Here is a 6,895-nt window from a genome sequence, read left to right on the forward strand (position 1 = left end):
CTTGGTCAAAGAAAACTTTGCTCTTATCCAACCTGGTTTTCATCACTCCCACCTGTTCTCCCTTTTATCCCTGGCTGAGTTCAAGGTCCAGAGGTCTGCAGTAAGGAAAGAGACAGAAGTCAGATGGACAAGGCAGGGTGTGCAGGAGAAGGAGTCCTTGGGAAACAGGACGCTTGTCCTGGCAGCCTTCTTGCCACACAGCAGCCAAGACTTAGTGAATAGAACGTGGAGTTGCCAGAGCAGATACTTCTCTAAGAGGAGTTTTGGAAACTCCAGATTCAGCTTTGGACAGCACTGATGGACACATTCTACTGATGGCACGTGCTGTTGGCAGGGGTGAGAACAAGGAGAGAAAGGAGACAATGACCAGCCCCCTTGGTCACTGTTCTTGGGCGTGTCAGCCATTTCTTGGTGGGTGGATTGGAAATCACCAAGAGGCTGAAGCATCCCACTGGCCATTGAACACGCTAACTCCCACAGAACTGCAGAGTTTCTTTGGGTGGCTGAGATATGGGAATGAGTTGGTGGTCTTGCTTCCTAAGGATAACTTCCTGGAAGTTTTCAATAATGCCTCTTCTCACACACACACAGTGACTAACTGGGTACTAAGGGAACTTGAATGCTTTCTGGATAGCCTTTTCCTCCAAGCTGGAGTGTGTAGTTCTTGCAACTGAGAAATCTCTGGCCCCTGGTGGTGGGAGGCATATGGCGAAGCAGTGTCCCTCCTCCTCAGTACTTGGGCTGTTCAGGTTCAGAGAGATTCCACTTGTTGCTGTTGTTAGGATGCTGGTCTCCTGCACCTGGCAGGGCCTTGTCTCCCATGTTGAGGCCGTTCAGGTGACAGAGGCACATAAGCTTCATCCAGGACCTGACTGATGAACTAGGATGGAAGAGTGATGACGGTCTTGCCTCTGGAGTTCCCCTAACACTTGTCATGCAAAACCCATCTGCTCCCCCCACGCCACTACTCCAAATCCTTCTGGGGTTTTGTTGTTGTTTGAAGCCAGATTTCTTGACAATGCAGGATAGTTCTGGGCGGGCACAAAGCCTGCTGTCTGGGTCTGTCCCCGTCTGCCCTCTATCTCCCAGAATGCAGCTCACCATCTCACCACCAGACCTGCGCGCAGCCCCTAGGCTCTGTCCTGGAACCCATGGGATGTAAATACTGTATCATACGTAGCAGAAAAGCATTTTTTTCTTTTGGTTTCCCAAGAACTGCAGTTTGAGATGGTTGTGATGTGAATCTGACAGGAGATTCTGAAGCCCCCTTGGGAAGTGGTTGCCACAGCTCCTCTTCATCGCCTTAATGTTGAAAGATCAGAAATGCTGGAGCAGCCCACCTGGGTTTCCTTTCCCAGAAACAATGCCAAGCAACAGGTGCAGATGCTCCCTCTGGTCTTTGCCCTGTTCCGTGTGCCTCTGTAGTTCCTGCCGACCCAAATCAGGGGGTGGAGGGTGGGGGAACAGCCTCACTTCGCTTCCCTCTCTCCACTTCTCCGGTAGCTTTATTCCTTACATTCTTTGGGTCTGCTGAGCCAGGGGTGGTGGGGTGAGGTAGCAGGGGTCCTGTAGCTGAGGAGCCTATTCAGTCTTTGCCAGAAAAAAAAAAGTACAGGGTTCCTCCCTCCTACCTCAGGCCCGATCTATCACACCCTGGACTTTGCTGTCCCCAGTTTTTTATCTGACTTTGGCTTCTGACGTGTGTGCTTTCCAGCGATAACTGGTCAGCGGAGGAGGAGGGAGAATGCCCTCTCCTAAGGGTCTGTTTAGAAGACAAGAGAGTCACAGCCTAGCTTTTGCACAAGGCACTCGTGGTCAGGAATATAGGTTAGGGAATGATCACTTCTGATTTTCCAAGAGTCAGTCCTTCTTTGCAGAGATCTCAGCTCCTTTGTCTCCCTGCGTGATACTGCTTCCGGGGCACAGCTGAGATGTGTGCGTCTCCAAACCATATGCGAGAGAGGAAAGCGGCTCGGCACAGGAGGGAGGATAGGATGGGGCAGGGTCAGGGGGCTTGCTCAGGAAAGAGGGGAATGAGGCCGGTCGTTTTTTGTTTTCCAGGAAGGCTTATACTATGGCCGTGACCGTGACATTGCCCCTCACCTTGATCCCTCTCTGAAGTGGTCGTCTTTCTTTCCCTTATGTCTTCTCTTGTAAAAATGAAATTTAAAATAAATAAATAAATGTGTCAAATTAAAAGAAAAACTCGAAAAAAAGCTAACATGAATTGTGTGAAATCGCATAACGCTGTAACGCTAACCTACAATATGTAATGCTATCTTGTATGTTGAATTTGTTAACGCACCACACCAGTGCAAAATAAAGACTGATTCACATTAAATAGATGCTCTGATGTCAGCGTGGTTCTCCTGGGCACGGTGCTGTCACCCAAAGGAGGCCCAAGGGTGTCACTTCAGTGTGCACTCCAAGTCGCCTACGATGACAGTCCTCTGAGCATTTAACTAGAGGATGCAGAGTGCAGTCTCCTGCCTTGGAGACACTCCTCTGCTGGTGGCTTGGTGGGCTACGTATTCTAGTGAGTAATCCCATTTTCCTCTTGCAATGTGATGTCTGAAGCCAAAGCCAGTGAAGGGAGAGAGGATGGAGATTAGTGCTCAAGATTTGTTTGTGCATCTGGTCAGAAGAACTTGTTCCAGAAAATGTTGTTAAGACCAGCCAGTTCTGTTCTCACACACCCATTTGTTAGAAAACTAGCATTTGCTGAATGTCTTCTAGCTGCCTGCCTGGCACTGGGAGTAAAATATATCAGTACGAGTTGGGTGCCTGTGGAGTTTGGAAGAGGACAGATTACTCCTGCAACAGTCACATGATCAAGGTCTGATGGCAAACTCAGGAGTGTCCCCAAGGACAGCGACGCAGCTCAGGGCAACACTCAGGAATTCTATGAGGTCAAAAGACCAGTGCCACTGCTCTTTTTTTTTTTTTTTTAATTGCCAAGTCAGATATACAGAGAGGAGGGGAGACAGAGATGAAGATCTGCCTTCCAATGATTCACTTCCCAAGTGACAGCAATGGTCGGTGCTGTGCCAATCCAAAACCAGGAACCAGGAGATTCTTCTGGGTCTCCCATACAGGTGCAGGGTCCCAAGTCTTTGGGCTGTCCTCGACTGCTTTCCCAGGCCACAAGCAGGGAGCTGGATGGGAAGTGGGGCAGCCAGGACATGAACTGACACCCATAAGGTATCCCAGTGCTTAGCAAGGAGAGGATTACTCAACTAAATATCATACAGTCCCCAGGGTCTTCTTTTTTGCAGAAAGTGGAGAAGTAGCTAATTAGTGTAACTTGGATCAGATATAATCTAGTGAGCATCCCAAATGCTGACCCCCATGTATTCCAAGTATTTCAGGTTAAATATTTCTTTTTTTTTTTTTAAAGATTTATTCATTTTTATTACAGCCAGATATACACAGAGGAGGAGAGACAGAGAGGAAGATCTTCCGTCCGATGATTCACTCCCCAAGTGAGCCGCAACGGGGGATGCGCGCCGATCCGAAGCCGGGAACCCGGAACCTCTTCCGGGTCTCCCACGCGGGTACAGGGTCCCAAATCCTTGGGCCGCCCTCAACTGCCCTCCCAGGCCACAAGCAGGGAGCTGGATGGGAAGTGGAGCTGCCAGGATTAGAACTGGCGCCCATATGGGATCCCAGGGCTTTCAAAGCGAGGACTTTAGCTGCTAGGCCACGCCGCAGGGCCCCAGGTTAAATATTTCTACAAAATTCTCCCAAGTCCACATGGCTTTCAGGAACAGACTCTCAGAAGAGGTCTGAGAGGCTCAGTAGGTTCAGAGTTGGCTAAGTTTTCACAAGATTCTGGATAAAACCTGGGAACTCATTAATGGATTGTAGCTCATGCAGGCAGTTGGTAAATCCTCTCAAGTGTTTTTTTTTTTTTTTTTAAGATTTATTTATTTTTGGGCCCAGCGGCATGGCCTAGTGGCTAAAGTCCTCGCCTTGAAAGCCCCGGGATCCCATATGGGCGCCGGTTCTAATCCCAGCAGCTCCACTTCCCATCCAGCTCCCTGCTTGTGGCCTGGGAAAGCAGCTGAGGACGGCCCAATGCATTGGGACACTGCACCCGCGTGGGAGACCCGGAAGAGGTTCCTGGTTCCTGGCATCGGATCGGCGCGCACCGGCCCATTGCGGCTCACTTGGGGAGTGAATCATCGGACGGAAGATCTTCCTCTCTGTCTCTCCTCCTCTGTGTATATCTGGCTGTAATAAAAATGAATAAATCTTTAAAAAAAAAAAGACTTATTTATTTTATTACAAGTCAGATATACAGAGAGGAGGAGAGAAAGAGAGGAGAACTTCCGTACAATGATTCAATCCCCAAGTGGCTGCAACAGCTGGAGCTGAGCCAGACAGAAGCCAGGAGTTTTTTCTGGGTCTCCCACAAGGGTACAGTGTCCCAAGGCTTTGGACTGTCCTCAATTGCCTTCCCAGGCCACAAGCAGGGAGCTGGATGGGAAGTGGGGTTGCTGGGACACGAACCAGTACCTCTATGGGATCCTGGCAAGTGCAAGGCCACTAGGCTACCATGCTGGGCCGCTGTATATCATAATTTATTGAGATACTTGGGTCCATTTCATATCTTGACTGTGAAAAATTATGCTGGAATAAACATGGGAGTGCAGGTAGCTCTTCAAACAGATACTGTTTTATCCTTTTAACAATTGGGAAAAGAGAAATGCAGGTAAGTTGAACTTGCGTCAAGTTCATGTGCCACACTAGCAATGAAGATGGTGGCTGTGTGTTTCTAAGGCTTTACTCTTGCCATCACTGCCGAAGAGTTCAAAGATGTGACTAGCCTGACGGGAGCTATTTAATACAAATTAGATCACTTGCTCCTGATCTCAGTGCCCATGTGCCCAGCTGTGCTTTAGGGGACCGCATGGCATGCAGTCCCCTCACACTGTCATCCTCTTCTCAGCATTCCTCCAGGTTAACATTTAACTACTGGTGTCTGAGTAACTAGAATTTCTACTTGCTCCCTACCCTACCTCTTCTCACCAGTCCATTACAGTCTCTTCCATTTTGGGATTGAAGGTGCCCACAGAACAGGGACTTCAAGCACTGTGTGCTTGGTTTGGTTTTCATCTTTTGTGAAAAAGAGTGGGTGAGTGAGACAGCATACTCCTGTCTGCTGGATCACTCTATGCCCACAATGGAAGGGGCCATGACTGGGAGCCAGGAACTCCATCCAGGTCTCGCCTGTGACAGAAACTCGTCTACTGGTGGCGTCACTGCTGCCTCCCAGGGTCTGCATTAGCGGGAAGCTGGGATCAGTAGCTGGAACTGGGAAATCTAACTCTGATTCTCTGATAAAGGGATGTGGGATATGGGTGGCCCAACTGGTGCCTAAACTTTGGGACAAATGCCTGCCCCTGCAAGCTTAGTTTTATATTCATTTATTTTTTTGAAGGCAGTTTTACAGAGAGCAGAAGAGAAAGAGGTCCTCCATTATGGAGATTTGCTAATTGTGGACATTTTCTCCCTGAACCAGACCACCAGATGCCCAAGGGGCTGGAATCTCAGACATTCTTGGCAGACTGAGAATGCGGCAGAAAGCAGACTTCCTGCTGAGGCTGCACGCTGCCAAGCTGGCTGAGCGTGCCTGGGGAGGTGTGAGGCATCTTCACCATCTCCCCCCAACACCTTTTTTTTTTTAAGTGGTTGTGGCCTAAACGTATGTGAATACAAACAAAGTTCTGTTAGATTCCTTTTCTAGTTAGATCTGTTTGTTTACCGGTCTTGGTTCCTGTAACTCATGTTACATGAGACCTGGTGATTGTTATATAAATCCATTGTGACCTATTGTTAAAGTAGCTTGTATGCTATTGTTTAGTTAACCAATAGCTTTCTTTTCTTTTTTTTTTTTAACTAGTTACTTTCTTTTTTTTTTTTTTTAAAGATTTATTTATTTTTATTGGAAAGGCAGATATACAGAGAGGAGGAGAGACAGAGAGGAAGATCTTCCACGTGCTGGTTCACTCCCTAAGTGGCTGCAATGACTGGAGCTGAGCCAATCCAAAGCCAGGAGTCAGGAGCTTTTCTTCTGGGTCTCCCATATGGGTGCAAGGTCCCAAGGCATTGGGCCATTCTCAACTGCTTTCACAGGCCACAGGCAGGGAGCTGGATGGGAAGCAGGGCCACTGGGATTAGAACCGGCACCCATATGGGATCCCAGCATGTTTAAGGTGAGGACTTTAACCACTACCCTATCACGCCGGGCCTTAACTAATAACTTTCATCTGCCTGCTTGCCCTGTAAAAATATGGTATAAATTATCCACTATAACTCAATAAAGTGTTCATTGGTTCATCTTGCCTCTGCAACCCCTGTGTCCCCATTCTTCTCAGTGCGGGCATCACACCTCAAGTCCCAGTCCCCACTTAGAGAGACCCCCGGAACTATATCTACTGGCTCATTCCCCAAATGACTGTGCAATAGCCAGAGTTAAGTCAATCTGAACTTAGGAGCTTCTTCTGGTCTCCCATGTGGGTGCAGGTGCCAAAGGACTTAAACGGTTCTCTGTTGCTTTTCCATAAACAGATAACTGGATCAGAAGTAGAACAGCTGAAATTTGAACCAGCACCCACATGGGATGCCAGTGCTGCAGGCAGAGGCTTAGGCTAAGCGCTTAACCTAGCAAGCTGTGGTGCTGTCCCTGCATGTTTGTTTTTAATCCAGGGTTGAATTTGCAATGCAAAACACTCAATACAGGCAGGCAGGGAACAAAATTTAAACCAAACACAATAAGGCTCTTTTTTCTTCTTCCTACTTACTCTGAGTCATAGTTTCCAAAGAATTTTGATCTAGTATTTGGGTTTTGGCTTTATTTTTTTCTTAGCGGTGGCAGTGGGTGAGTAGATAC

The sequence above is a fragment of the Ochotona princeps genome, chromosome 2 (assembly GCF_030435755.1).
Source record: "Ochotona princeps isolate mOchPri1 chromosome 2, mOchPri1.hap1, whole genome shotgun sequence".
NCBI lineage: Eukaryota > Metazoa > Chordata > Mammalia > Lagomorpha > Ochotonidae > Ochotona > Ochotona princeps.